At 37.0% G+C, this 16,419-nt stretch overlaps 1 pseudogene; it reads right to left on the minus strand.

Moving 5' to 3' along the window:
* Positions 1-1,555: 1,555 nt before the first annotated feature.
* Positions 1,556-15,900, minus strand: LOC118619688 (annotated as a pseudogene).
* Positions 15,901-16,419: the final 519 nt, after the last annotated feature.

A 16,419-nucleotide genomic window follows, 5' to 3' on the forward strand; every position in this document is an offset into this window, starting at 1 on the left:
GGGCAGTATTTGTTATGTCCATTGTCTCATCACAAGCCAGAGAGGAAAATTGGAAATCTCCTGCAGAATCCTTCAGTGTTTTATCAATATCTTGTGCTAAATCAGTAATCCAACCTGAGACAGTTCTCCAAGACAAAATAACACTCTGAGACAATTTCACTTTGTCTGGTACTAACAACTCCATAGCAACTACCACGCACTCTCACAAACTCTCCCCTTACATGAGGCCTCAGCTTCTTTGAGATTAGCTTGCTCACTACATAACTCGTTTGAATAACATTGTCTCTGTCACAACAAGACCTAGTGAAAGCAGCTTGTTGTGATTCCAAACTCTGCTGAAGAGCATTGATTTTATCCAGATGCATTTGACCTCCCAATTCATTGGCTTTTTTCATTACTGCTAATGCACCGCCACAAACTAGGCACATGGGTTTGCCTTTGGCTTCAACAATAAAATAATCATTTGTCCATTTCTCTTGGAAAGATTGAAAATCTGCATCAACTTTTCTTTGTAGTCTTTGTCACACCATTAAAGTTTTAATAACTTTCCAGTGTGTGTGTTACCAGAGATGTATTATTTTGCTTTGATCACTATTCTAATTCTGCATCTTAGATTTAGAATATATTGAATGTTCATTTCATTAACTCCTGAGGTCTTTGTGCGTACTGTACTTTCCTTAACTTCATCTGAGATCTCATTTTTGTGAGGATTGTTGAATGTGGACATGTGGATAAAGGTTGGAGTTATTGTCTGTGTTGACAAAGAAGTCAAAAACATCATTGCCAATCATCGGGGACAAGGCCATCAACATCCTGAGGAATCATCTCATCTCATCTCCTCTCATCATCAGATTGCTGTAGTTTCACCACAGTGTGCGAACACTTTCACAGTTGGACACTCCCAGCCTGCCTGGCACTGACTGTTCTCTGAGTCGCTGCAATACAGGCAGGCAGGCCAAGGGCAGCCGATGAGAAGCATATGTGTCTGTCATGTCATGTGCTCATATGTGTCCTCTCTATCCTATAATGGACGTTCCTTGCTCGTCCCTCAAAATTTACATTATTATAATTCACTTAATATAAATTTATGGTGCTATGAAAAAAGCTCCTAGATTTATTAAATTTCAGATCTCATCTGTGGTTGCCTTGGCTAGACCAGACCAAATGATTTCTCAGGCCTTATATAGCTCATGGGCTGGATGTTCCCCACCCCTGATTTAAGACCTTTACTAACAGGTGCTTTCAATTTGTTGGCTTATTTTGAAAAAAATAAAGTTGTAAACTTTTATTAAAAATTAAAAATGAGGTTCTTAAAAATCTCAACTTAACCAGATATAAAAAATTTAAAAACTTTTAAAGGTTTATTGAAAAAAAAATAAACTTTAATAAAAATTTATCATTACTAAAAAGAGACATCTTTAGATAAAAATAATGAAAACCCCGTGCCTCATAGATAATGTAGATAGTTCTAGTTATCTGGTCAATGGGCCAAAAGCAAGCACTTAAGGTCTTCAGCCCCAATCTTTTGTTCATTTCTTATTGCTAGAATTTTATATTAATTTCTTCTTGTTGGATGATTAAACCCAATGATGGTAGAGATGGTAAGCCAGCATTTACTCAGCCTCCAGAACCAAACCGATGAATTCTCAGCTGGTGGATTGGCTGCTTTTGTCTCTTTGATTTCTTGTGGTTTAGGGCTTTCTGGGTGTCTGTAGAAGTACCAATGTTGAGGTGGCTGCTGACCTTGGATCTTCCGTCCTTGATTTTTCTTATCTTCTGCACTGTTGTTCTCTTTAGGCTATCTTTGGTAAGGAGGGCCATGTGGAACATGGTCTATAACCTTGATATGTATTCTGTCTTACTGGTCTACCTTGTTCTCCTGCATCCTGGTTGTCAGCACCCTCCTGCACAGGAGGGCTGGAGTACTATGGTGGACGCCCCTGGGATCTCCACAGGTAGGAAGGTGGGAACCATCGCCTGCAATAGGGCCAGTGCTGTTGGGCCTGGCCTTAAAGAGTACTCTCTGATCCCTCATTCTTTTCCTCATTCTCACTCTTCTGGTAATTCTGCTGGTAATTGTGCAGAGGACCATGTGTCTTGGAAAGTGTCTACAGTGATTATTGTCTACTGCTCACATATTTCCTGCCTTGAACTGGAATTCCACCAGGGCCTATAGCATTTGCTACCTCCATACCCTTTTCTCCTTCAACAACATCCAACTCTACAGTCTCTCCATTTCCTACACTGGAAGGTACTTCCTGGGGTTCTTCTTCTTTATAGAAGTCTGGTGTGCAAATACATCTTTCTTGGTGTCATTCCTGTTAATGAAATTATATCCAGTTCTGTTTTAAAAAATACATATATATATGTTTTTTATTGATTTTTAGAGAGAGAGGAAGGGAGAGAGAGATAGAAACATCAATGTGAGAGAGAAACATCAATCGGCTGCCTCCTGCACTCCCCCTACTGGGGATCCAGCCCACAGTCTGGGCATGTGCCCTCACCGGGAATCCAACCAAGATCTCTCAGTCCATGGGACAACACTCAATCCATTAAACCACACTGGCTGGGCCATATCCACTTCTTACATTGAACCATTTTACTGTCCTCCAAACCTTCCTTGTGATGACCTTCTTGAGTCTGCTGGCAGGCATCACTAACTTGAGGCCATGGGGCTCACCACTCTCCATGTCTGCCTATGGTGCCAAACTTGGGGTCAGCAGCGCTGAATGTGGGGGTGGAGGGCGGGTGCTGGGTCTAGGCCTGGATGCTCACAGTGACAGTGCCTGGGGCCAGCAGTGACAGCCATGGCTGCTCCTGGGGTATGATAGTCACAGGCTGGCAGCAGTGATGGGGCTGCCAAGGGATCTCTGGGGACTGCTTTTTGCCCCCACTACCCCATCGAACTCACAAATATTTCTTGACTACTCGGTAAGAAGTTTTAAAAGCACTTTGATAAATAACTCTATGATTTATATACAAATAACCATCATAAAGATCTTTGTGGAATTAGTAGAATGGGAAAGATATGCTATGTTATAGAAATCGAGAGGATAGAGTAACATTCCACTGGAGTGAAGAGGTGGTTCCCTCCTGAGGGAAGAAACCATGCTTATATTATGTTGTATCATTAGTGCATATCAGAGAAGCTCAGGAATAGTTGGATGGATGAATTAGAACATATTTCTTCAAAATAGTAGTTCAATTTAAGCTGTGTCATGACTTTCAGAGAAAGAATGAAGAGTCACTCAGGCAGAGTAGGTAGTATACTGTGAGCCACATAAAAGGAAATTATGCAACATATTCTGGAAACAGTTCAGTTTAAGTGCAAATTATATGTGAATATGTTGGCAAGCTAGATGAGAGCCACTTTGTAGAGGTTCCTTACCTATTACTCACTGAAGACTGGGAGCTAGGGAGGTTTTTTTAGCAGGAGAGTAAGTGTATTTTTTTTTTTTTATCCTCACCCGAGGATATTTTTCCATTTTTTGTTCAGATAGAATGGGAGGGAGAGAGAGGAAGGGGGAGAGAGTGAGAAACATCAACGTGAAGGGACACATCGAGTGGCTGCCACCCGCACGACCAACCAGGGCCGGGGACAAACTGCAACTGAAGTACGTGCCCTTAGCGGGAACCGAACCCGGGTCTCTCCGGACCGCAGGCCGACGCTCTAACCACTGAGCCAAACTGGCCAGGGCTGGAGAGTAAGTGTATTAAATAGCCTTGGAAAACTTAATCTGATGGAAATATATATGGTAGAATGGAGGTAAGAGAAACTCATTAGAAACCACACTGTTTGTGGCAAGAGCTAATAAATGCCTAAACTAAAGTGGTGGCAATGAGAAAATAAATAAAGTGATATATGAAAATATATGATGGAGATAGAATTGTTAAGCCTTAGTAACCAACAGCATAGAAATGGTGAAGTAAAAGAGGAAAGAAAATTTAATTTAATATTCAAACCTGATTGAGGTAGGAAATTTTGCCATTTTCAGAAACATTAAAGTCAGAGAGAGGAGCTAGCTTTAAGGGAGAAGAAAAGATGTCACGTTTACAGTGCCAACAGAACACTGAAGTGCAGAGGTACCCAAGGTAGTTGGAAAAGCAAATAGAATGTTAAGAAGGTGTTAGAGATTCAGATTGGGAAATCATTTGTGAAGAAATAGTAGTCAAGTGTTTAGGAGTTAATGAAATACCAAAGGTAGAGAAGAGATCTGGAGAAAAAGAAGCAAATAAATGCTTTGGAAACATTTTTTTTTTTCCACAGAGCTCGGGATAAAATGGAGCCAGCTCGGAATAGAGGAGGAAGATTCACAGATGAGAGATGATTCGAATTGTTTGTGCCACGAAAGCCAATGTGAAGATGGTTTTAAGTTGATAGTTGTTGATGGTTAAGAACAGAATAAGTACAGAATATATAGAATAAGCAGCAAAAGAATGATTTGATGGTAAATTAAAAGGGTAAGAAAATAATCAGTGAAAGGAATAAGAATCTAATGATGTAATAGTAGTACAAAAGCTTACAAAGGGAATGTTTTAGGACAGAGTAGACAAAGCATTGTGTTGATAATGATAAATGAGTAAAGAAGGAGGTGCTGAATATTCAAAAATGAAAAAAATGTCAAATGGCTGTATCATGACCTAGGAAAAGCATAGAGGGAATAAAAAAAGAGATCAAGGTATTATCCTTGAAGGACTGACTTACTGCTGATACAAGATGAAAGGTGATGATGAATAAAGATATAAAAATGTTAAATGGAGAGGAGAGAAGCTAAGTGAGTTCATTGTGCAGGCTCTTGATTTTCACAGAAAAGAGGAAGCATGATATACAGTGATATTCAGGGGACAAGACACTGGAAAAAGTTCTGTGTAGCCACTTTAGAAACTGTCATATGAGTTCCAGATGATTTGAGTGAAAACATGGCTAGACATAGGGAAGTTACTTGTAATGAGAGTGGACCAGACTGATATAATGTCACGGTAGTATTGGACACACTTGACTGGCAAAGAGACAGATTTCATTAACTTTATATTAAGCAAAGTATGCAGAAGATTGTGGATCCACATTTATATAAGAACATACTTCAATTTTTAAATTGCTTGGTGGTTTACAGTGACAATACTTTTTTCCTTTGTTCTTTGCTATATCTATTTCTTTTGGGGAGCTGGTTATAAACTATTATCTTGCCAAAGAATGAGGAAATTAACAACACTAACTCTAATAAGCCTTTACAGTCAATAAACCTGTGTAACATTGCTCAATCCAATGTTTTTCAGTTTTTTTGACCTGGACAGTTAGAGATATAATGAATTGCACTATAACACTTGAGTATTTCATATGATTAGAAACTTAAGGGTATTTTAAAGACACTTAAAGAGTGTCTTTATACTGGGGGTTCATAAAAATAATGCATTTTTTTTTGTTGTTAATCCTCACCTAAAGGTATTTCCCCCTCTTGATTTTTAGAGAGAGAGGAAGGTAGGGAGGGGGAGAGAGAAAGAGAAAGAGAGAGAGAAACATCAATGTGAGAGAGATACATCAATTGATTGCCTCCTGCATGCACCCTGACTGGGGCCAAGGATTAAACTTGCAATTCAGGTACGTACCCTTGACTGGGAATGGAACCTGCGACCCTTTGGTGCGTGGACCAGTGCTCTAAACAATTAGCCACACCAGCCAGGGCAAGATAATGCATTTTTAATACAAATAACACCCAATACATTATATAAATTTATTTAACTGATTTTTTAAAGAACACTTTTGTTATTATTTTATTTTACTGTGGTAAAAGATTTACTATAAGTTTTACTCCTCTTAACAAATATTTAAGTGCACAATACATTATTATTGACTCAAGGTACAGTGTTGCGCAGCAGATGTGTATAGCTTATCTAGTTTGCTAGACTGACAATTTATACCCATTGATTAGTAAGTCCCATTTCCACTTTGTCCCATACCCTGGAAACCACCATTTGGACTTTTTGAGTCTATAAATTTGACTACTTTAGATACCTTATTTAAGTGGAATAATACAGTATTTGTATTTCTGTGACTGGCTTATTCCATTCAACATAATGTCCCGAAGGCTCATCCATACTGTCATATATTTCAATCTATCTTTTAAAAAAAATATATATATATATTTTTATTTTTTTATCCTTGTCCGAGGACATTTTTTCATTTTTTGTTCAGATAGAGTTGGAGGGAGAGAGAGGAAGAGAGAGAGAGAGAGAGAGAAACATCGATGTGAAAGGGACACATCGAGTGGCTGCCACCCGCATGACCAACCAGGGCCGGGGACAAACTGCAACCGAGGTATATGCCATTAGTGGGAACTGAACCCGGTCTCTCTGGACTGCAGGCCGATGCTCTAACTGCTGAGCCAAACCGACCAGGGCTATCTTTCTTTCTTTCTTTCTTTTTTTTTTTTTTTAAGGCTAAAGGCTATTTCATTGTGTGCATATACCACATTTTCTTTATTCATTCATTTGTCAATGGACATTGAGGTTTTGCATAAATAGAAAAAATTCTAAAATTCATATGTAACCACAAAAGACTATGCATAGGCAAATACATTTTGAGCAAGAAGAACAAAACTGGAGACATCACATTTCCAGATTTCAAAATATATTACAAAGTTGCAGTAATCAGAACAGTATATTACTGGTATGAAGACAGACATATATTAAATAAGACTAAATCAAACATACAGAAGATAATTTATACATGATTAACTGAGCTTTGATAAGAATCTCAAGAAATATGCAATGTGGAAAGGATAGTCTCATCAACAAATGATGCTGGGAAAATTGATTTCTACATACAAAAACCTGAAATTAGACCCTTATCTTACACCATGTACATAAATCAACTGAAAATGGATTAAAAACTTAAACAAAAAACTGAAAACTATAAAACTCCTAGTAGAAAGCATGAGGGGAAAACTTCATGAAATTGGTCTTGGCAATGATTTTATGGATTTTATGGGAAGCATAGGAACAGAATTAAAATCAGACAAGTGGGGCTACATCAAACTAAAAAACTTCTGCACAACAAAGAAAACCACCAACAGGGTGAAAAGGCAACCTATGGAATGGGACAAAATATTTTCAAACCATATTAATATCCAAAAATTAAGGAACCCCTAAAATTCAATAGTACAACAACAACCTAAATCAATTTTTAAAATGATAAACACAGATGCAAAAATCTTAAATAAAATAATAGCAAATAGAATACAACAATACATTAAATAAATAATACCTCACAATCAAGTGGGGTTCATTCTAGCAGCACAAGAATGGTTCAATATACACAAATCAATCAATGTAATACACCATATTAAGAAAAGAAAGGAAAAAAAATATATGATCTTATCAATAGATGCAGAAGAATCACTTGATAAGATACAACATCCATTTATGATTAAAACCCTCAGTAAAATAGGTATAGAAGGAAAATACCTCAACATAATAAAGGTCATTTATGTAACTGAAAGTTTTTCCTCTAAAATCAGGAACAAGACAAGATTGCCAACTCTTACCACTCTTATTTAACATAGTATTGAAAGTCCCAGCCATAGCAATTTGGCAAAAGAAAGAAATAAAAGCCATCCAAATTGGGAATGAAGAAGTAAAAGTGTCACTATTTGCAGATGACATGATTTTGTGCATAGAAAACCCTAAAGATACCACCAAAAAACTATTAGTAACAATCAACAAATACATTAAAGTGACAGGATACAAAATCAATGTACAAAATTCCACTGAGTTTCTATATTCTAAAACAAAACTTCATTAAAAAAAAGAAGAAAGAAAAGAAAAAACAATTTTATTTGAAATTGCTACCAAAAGAATAAAATACCTAGAAATAAACTTAACAAAGAATATGAAAAATCTGTATACTGAAAAATACAAAGCATTTTTTAAAAGAGATAGAAAAGACACAACGAAATAGAAAGATATTCCATGTTCATGGATTGGAAGAATCAACACAGTTAAAATGGCCATATTACTCAAAGCAATATACAGATTTAGTGCAATCCCCATCAAAATCCCAGTGTGTTTTTTTTTAACCTTCTTCCATTGATTCTTAGATAGAGTGGAAAAGAGGGAGAGAGAGAGAGAGAGAGAGAGAGAGAAACATCTATGTGAGAGAGACACATCAATTGTTTGCCTTCAGCACAACCATGACCAGGGCTGGGGATCTAACCTGCACCTCAGATACATGCCCTTTACTGGGAATCAAACCCACAACCTTTTGGTCCACAGGCTGAGCTCTGACCACTGAGCAAAATTAACCAGGGCCCCAATGTCATTTTTTAAAGAAATGGAACAAAAAAATCATCAAATTTGTATGGAATCACAAAAGACCTCAAATAGCCAAAGAAATCTTGAGTAAAAAGAATGAAGCTTGAGGTGTCACACCACCTGACTTCAAATAATATTAGAGAGCTACTATTTTCAAAACAGCATGGTATTGGCAGAAAAACAGACATGCAGATCAATGGAACAGAATTGAGGAGAAACCAGAAATAAAACCACATGTATATGGACAGATAATTTGCAACAAAGGAGCCAAAACACACAGTGAAGAAGAGAAAGCCTCTTAAATAAGTGGTGCTGGGAAAATTGGAAAGCCACATGCAAGAAAATGAAACCTGATTACAGTTTGTCCCCATAAACAAAAATTAATTCAAAATGGATCAAAGACCCAAATATAAGATCTGAAACAATAAATTATATAGAATAAAACATAGGTAGTAAACTTAGGACTTTGGTCATGGAGAATATTTTATGAATTTGACTCCACAGGCAAGGGAAGTAAAGGCAAATAATAAATGAATGGGACTATATCAAACTAAAAAGTTTCTGCACAGCAAAATAAACTGACAACAAAACAAAAGGCAACAAACCAAATGAGAGATGATATTTTTCAAACAACAGTTCCAACAAAGGATTACTATCCAAAATATATAGAAAATTAATGCCCAGCTGGTGTGGCTCATTAGTTGAGCATTGACCCATGCACCAAGAGGTTGCTGGTTCCATTCCTGGTCAGGGCACATACCCAGGTTGTGGGCCAAATACCCAGTGAGGGGCATGCAGGAGGCGGCCAATAGATGTTCTCTCTCATCGATGTTTCTATCTCTCTCTCCCTCTCCTTTTCTCTCTAATATCAATAAAGAAATAAAGAAAAAAAAGAACTCATATAACATTTAACACCAAACAAACAACCCAATGAATAATTGGGCAGAGGATCTGAACAGACACTCTCTCAAGAAGACATACAAATGTCCAACAGATATATGAAAAGATGTTCAACTTTATCAGCCATTGGGAAAATGCAAATCAAAACTACAATGTGATACCACCTCACACTTGTTAGAATGACTATTATCAACAAGACAAGTAATAACAAGTGTTGGAGGGGTGTGGAGAAAAGGGAGCCCTCATTCATTGCTGGTGGGAATGTAGACTGGTACAGCCCCTATAGAAAATGGTCTGACTGTTCCTCAAAAAATTAAAAATAGAATTACCATATGAACTAGCAATCCCACTTCTGATTTATTCCAAAATAATTGAATTCAAGATTTTGAACAGATAGCAGCATTCCTATATTTATTTTAGCACTAATGCCCAGATCTCATATTAAGTGAACACCTGGGGGTAGGAGCCAGGCATCAACATCTTTTTAAACTATACTACATCGTTCTAATGTACAGAAAAATTAAGGAACCAATGCCCTAAAATAAGATTTCAAGAAATACTAATAACTCAGTAACTTCTTAGACTAAATTACAAATGTTAATAGTTTCTACTTAAGCTAACGCTTTTCTTTTCTTTACTAGGTTAAGAAGGCAGCAGTTTTTTTCATTCTAAAATTAATTAATTTTTATATTTTAAATTTATTTTCATTTTTTAAATCAATATTTATTTATTATTTATATTTTTATTGAATATATTGGGGTGACATTGGTTTCAAGTGTACAACTTAATAAAACATAATCTGCAAACTGCATTGTGCTCCCATTGCTCCAAGCAGTCTCTTTCCGTCCCTATTTATATTCCCTTTTCCTATTTTTACCTACCTCTGTGCCCCTTTCCTTCTGGCCCCCGCCACACTGTTGTTTGTGTCTATGTGTTACATATGTATATTTATTTGGTTAATCCCTTTACCTTATTTCATCCAGTCCCAAACCTGCCTCCCTCTGACAGCTCTGTTTGTTCCATGTATCCATGCCTTTGTTTCTACTTTGTTCATCTGGTTATTTTGTTCATTAGATTCCACATGTGAGTGAGGTCACATGGTATTTGTCTTTCTCTGACTGGTTTATTTAACTCAGCATAGTAATCTCCAGTTCCAACCATACCATTGCAAAAGATAAGAAGTCAACAGTTTTCACACCTATGAATTCTCTTCTGCGCTGAGGTTCGAAACCAGGCTCATTACAGTGAGGTTGCTTCAATGTCTCAGAGTAGAGGAACCCCAACTCTGAGTTCTGCTTTTGCTTTCCTTTTACATTCACAATTACTCACTTTAACTGGTTATGTTAAATAAGAATGTTTTTTTTTTACATGATTTTGTTTCCTGCTCTAATTGCCTGGTTTGGTTCTGTTTCTTGTGATTGCAATTTGTTCTCATCAAATTAGGAAAACATGATTGATACCAACTGCTTCCAGCCTTTGCAATTTACTGACAGTTTCTATTATATCAGTGCTTTTTTGCATGGAAGTATTTTGTGTACTAACCTCAGGCACAGGTCATTAAGTCTCTGCATAATTTAAGTGTTCTAAATAGACAAACCAACTGTTACATACTTATTTCTTCGTTGTGGGCGCTGTAAAAAGTAACGAGAAAGCTTGTCAAGGATGTTTCTTGTTGAAAAAGTCCCTGCTCATAAGTGGTTAGTCATTACATTAAAATTTTCATTAGATTGCAAAGCACCATGTATTTCTTTATGTATTTTATAAAGTATTTATAAAATATTTTATTCAACTGAATTTCTTTGGCACTTTTTTTTTTATCCTCACCCGAGGACATTTTTGCATTTATCTTCAGATAGAGCAGGCGGGAGAGAGGGGGGAAGAGAGAGAAACATCAATGTGAGAGAGATACATTGAGTGGTCACCACCCTTAGTGGGAACCGAACCCAGGACTCTCTGGTCCGTGGGCCAATGCTCTAACCTTTAAGCCAAGCCAGCCAGGGCTTTCTGTGGCACTTTTTAAAATTTTTTTCTTAACTTTTTCACCACCCGAAGTCAAGTCTTCACCCATCACCCTTTATCACCTTATACAATCCTCCCCATTCCCCTGGCAATCACCACACTATTGTACATGTCCCTGAATTCTTTCTCTTTTTTTCCCCTTATTTGCTCAGTCCCTCCACCTGACCCCCCCAGCCAATATCTGACAGCTGTAAGCCTGGTCTCTATCTATAAATTTATCTCTATTTTCCTTGTTAGTTCATTTGTTCATTAGATTCCACATATGATTGAAATCATAATGTACTTGTTTTTCTCTGACTGGCTTATTTCACTTAGCATAATGTTCTCTAGGTCCATCCATGCTGTCACAAAGGGTAAAATTTTCTTTTCTTATGACTGAGTAGTATTCCATTGTGTAAATGTACCATAGTTGTTCTATCCACTCACCTACTGATGGATTGCTTCCAAATCTTGGCTATTGTAAATAATGCTGCAGTGAACATAGGAGTGCATATATTCTTTCTTTATTTTTTAAAAAATATATTTTTATTGATTTTTAGAGAGAGAGGAAGAGAGAGGAAGAAAGAGATAGAAACATAGATGTGTGTGAGAGAGAGCGAGCCATTGATCAGCTGCCTCCTGCATGTTCCCTACTGGGGACTGACCCCATGTGCCCTGACTGGGAATCAAACTTGTGACCACTTGTTGCACGAGATGATGCTCAACCACTGAGCCACACTAACTGGGCTGCATATATTCTTTCAATTAGTATTTCATGTTTCTTTGGATACATTCTCAAAAATGGAATCACTAGGTCATAAGGCAAGTCCATTTTTTTTACTTTTTGAGGTAACTCCATACTGCTTTCCACAGTGGCTACACCATTCTGCATTCCCACCAAAAATGCATGAGGATTCCCTTTTCTCTACATCATCACTACCTTATTGTATGTTGATTTATTGATAATAGCCATTCTGACCGATGTTAGGTGATATCTCATTGTAATTTTAATTTACCCATGACATCCAGATTGTTCAATTTGTTGGCATTTCTATGATGATTAATGATGCTGAGCATCTTTTCGTATGTCTATTGGCCACCTGTATGTCTTTGCAGGTCCTTTGCTCATTTTTCAATTGGATTGTTTGTTTTTTTTGGTGTTGAGTTTATAGATTTTTTAAAAAATTTAGATCTTAAACCCTTATCAAATTTATTGGTGAATATGTTCTCACATTCAGTTGGTTGTCTTTTCATTTTGTTAATAGTTTTCTTTGCTGTGCAAAAACTTTTTAGTTTGGTGTAGTCCCATGTGTTTATTTATTTATATTTTTGTTTCCCTTGTTTGATGAGATATATACCAGAAAAAATATTGTTATGAGAAATGTCCAAGATTTTACTGTCTATGTTTCCTTCTAGGATTTTTCATAGTTTTGAGTCTAACATTTAAGTCTTTAATACATTTTGAGTATATTCTTTTGTATGGTGTAAGAAAATGATGTAGTTTCATGTTTTTTTCACATTCCTGCTCAATTTTCACACCATTTATTGAATAGACTATCTTTAACCCATTGTATGATTTTGCATCTTTTGTAAAATATTAATTGACTATAAAAGCAAGAATTTCTTTCTATCCTCTCTATTCAGTTCCACTGATCTATATGTCTATTTTTGTGCCAGTACCATGCTGTTTTGATTACTATGGACTTGTAGCACAGTTTGATACAAGGTATCAAAGTGAGATTCTTCCAATTTTCTTCTTTCTGAAGATTGCTTTCGTTATTTGGGGTCTTTTGTGGTCTCTTACAAAGTTTTGGAATTTTTTTTATCTAGGTCTGTGAAATATGCCATTAGGATCTTGATTAGAATTGTGTTGAATCTACACATTGCTTTGGGTAATATGGACATTTTAATGATTTAATTTTTTCTATCTATGAACACAGTATATACTTCTACTTATTTGTATCTTTTTCAATATTTTCCCCCAGTGTCTTATAATTTTTCAAGTACAAATTTTATTCATCCTTGGTTAAATTTATTATTTAGTTTTTGTTTTTTTTAAGCAGCTGTGAATGGGCTAGCTTTCTTAGTTTCCCTTTCTGCTAGTTCATTATTGGTGTATTACAATGCAACTGATATCTAGATATTTACTTTGTATCCTGCTACTTTACTGAATTTATTTATCAATTCCAGTAGCTTTTTTGTGGAATCTTTTGAGTCCAATAATCATACAGAATCATGTCATTTGCAAATAATGACAGTTTTACTTCTTTCTTTCCAATTTGGATGCTTTTCACTTTTTTCTTATTGTCTGATTGCTGTGACTAGGACTTCCAGTAGTATGTTGAATAAGAGTGATGAAAGAAGGCATTCTGTCTTGTTCCTGATTTTGAGGGAAACACTTGTAGTTTTGCCAACCGAGTATAATGTTAGCTGTGGGTTTGTCATATATGGCCCTTATTATGTTGAGGTGTGTTCCTTCTATCCCCACTTTGCTGAGTGTTTTTACTATAAATGGGTGCTGAATTTTATCAAATGCCTTTTCTGCATCTATTGATATGATTCTGTGGCTTTTATTCTTCATTTTGCTTATGTGGTATATCACATTTATTGATCTGTGGATATTATACCAACCTTACATGCCTGGAATATAATCCTACCTGATCATGGTGTATGATCTTTTTAATGTATTGCTGGATTCAGTTTGCTAATATTTTATTGAGGATTTGGGCATCTATGTTGTCAGAGATATTGGTTTATAATTTTCTTTCTTTGTAGTATCATAATCTGGTTTGGGAATTAGGATAATGCTGGCCTTGTAAATTGAGCTTGGGAGTCTTTACTCCTCTTGAATTTCTTGGAATAGTTTGAGAAGTATAGATGTTAGTTCTTTGAATGTCAATAAAATTTGCCCATGAAGCCATCTGGTCCAGGACTTTTGATCGTGAGGAGATTTTTGATTACTGTTTTAATTTCATGGCCTGAAATGTTTCTCTTGAGAAATCAGCTTAGTCTTATGGGAGCTGCCCCGCAGGTAGTTAACTGCTTTTTTCTTGTAGCTTTAAAGATTCTCCCTTTGTCTTTGCCATTTCAATTATGATGTTAGGGCCTCTTTGGGTCTATGTTGTTTGGGACTCTCTTTGCTGCCTGGATTTGTGTGTGTTTTTTCTTCACAAGGTTAAGGAAATTTTTAGTCATTATTTCTCCAAATAGCTTCTCAATCACTTGCTCTCTCTCATCTTCTGGCACCTATATAATTCAGATGTTGTTATGCTTCATGTTGTTCTCATTAAAACATTTCTTTTTTCAGCTCTGATTGTTTTTTTTTTTTTCTACCCTGTCTTCCAAATCACTTATTTGATCCTCTGCTTCATCTAAGCTATTGTTTATTCCTTCCTGTGTATTCTTCATTTTAAATATTGTACTCTTCATTTCTGACTGGTCTTTTTTAATGTTTCTATATCCTTTTTCATGCTGTTGAGCATCCTTATAACCATTATTTTGAACTCTATATTTGATAATGTGCTTGACTCCATTTTATTTAGTTCTTTTTCTGGAGAATTCTCTTGTTCTTTTATTTGGGGCCTGTTTCCTTTTCTTCTCATTTGGCTGCCTTATTGTGTTTGCTTCTATGTATCAGGTAGATCTGCTTTGACTCTCCATGACTCTCCATCTTGGTAAAGTGACTTTATGTGGAAGGTGTCTTGTGGTACCAGTGTTGCAGTCTCCTTGATCACCTGAGCTGGGTGCTCTAGGAATGTTCCTTGTGTGGGTTATGTGGGCCTTTCTGTTGTAATTGAGTCTTGATTGCTATTGGCCTATTTGTTGGTGAGATTGACCCTCAGGCTGGCTGACTGAAAGGCTCAGTGATCACCATGGCATGCATGTTGCTATACAGGTTCTGATCACATGAAGTGAACTCATCTCAGCAGAGTTTGGTGCTGCCAAGATTTCTCTTTGGATATGCTGCTTGTGAAGCTTATTGGATCCAGTTCTGATGTTGTCTGAAGCTGGCCACTGTGCGTGTTAGTTCTGGGACTCTTGAAAGAAACAAGTAATCAACATCTTATGGTTGCTCCTGCTGGGCCTGGGTGCATGGGGGAAGGACCAAGCTGCATACCAAATCTGGCTTTTACCAGCATCAGGACCATGAACAGATCAGCAAATGTCCCAAGGTGCCCTGAGATCTGCCTCCACCTGCCTCTGCTTGCTGACTGCTTGTTACTTATGCTCAGTTACTGAAAGCACCACTGACTATTATACTCCTTAGCAGGGCATAAGTTCCACAGGGTTGTGTGAGAGGGAAGCCAGAGTGTAAGCTTATTGCTTTCCTGCAGGCTGATTCTTCATGGAGGACAGTGCTTCACCCAGGAAAGATGGTGTTGGAGGTATGGGAGAATGACTCGGCACAGGAATCCTGGTGGCTGTCCCTTCAGCTCTTTCCCCAGAGCCACAAAATTCAGACACTCCTGACATGACTCTCTAGTCTATTCCATCCTCTCTTTGTCAGAGCCCAAGGTGAATTTCTGCAAAAGAAATTTTGTGCCTTGGCTTTTTAAGAGAATGCCTGTGTCCCTAGAGGACTCCTAGCAGACAGAATACCTGCTGCTTTTCACAGCCAGATGTGATGTGGGTGCCTTTCCCCCCCGCTCTGCTGCTCTGAGCTGGGGAGCTCAGCTTGAGGTTTATCTCCATGCTTCTCAGGGTGGGAACCCCCCACACCTGAGATATTCCTCTGGTACATCAGCTGCCACCCATGAAAGTAGGGCCAGCCCTTTATGTGTCTCTGCTGTACCTATTAGTTTTGATGTGGCTTCTTTTGTAAATCCTTGGTTATAAAACTTCTCTTTAGCCAGTCTTTAGTTATTCAGGATGATTGTTCTATAATTTAGTTGTAATTCCAGTTTGGTCGAGGGAGGAGGTGAGTGTAACATCCAGCTACTCCATTGCCATTTGGATCTTTCTCTCTGTGGCATTTGTTTGTTGTCTCAATACTACACCAATTTCAAAACAAAATACATTGGTGGGCAAAAGTAGGTTTATAGTTTTGAGTATACAAAACAGTTTATTCTTGTATTATTACTTATCAATTCTTGTATTTTCCATACAAATAATGGTAATCCTTTTTTTGTTCACCCTGTATTAACTTACCATGTAATAATTTGATATAATCCAAAAGTTTATCAAGTTTCCAGTATATATATATATATATAT

This window comes from Molossus molossus, unplaced genomic scaffold, assembly GCF_014108415.1.
Source record: "Molossus molossus isolate mMolMol1 unplaced genomic scaffold, mMolMol1.p scaffold_m16_p_7, whole genome shotgun sequence".
Classification (NCBI taxonomy): domain Eukaryota; kingdom Metazoa; phylum Chordata; class Mammalia; order Chiroptera; family Molossidae; genus Molossus; species Molossus molossus.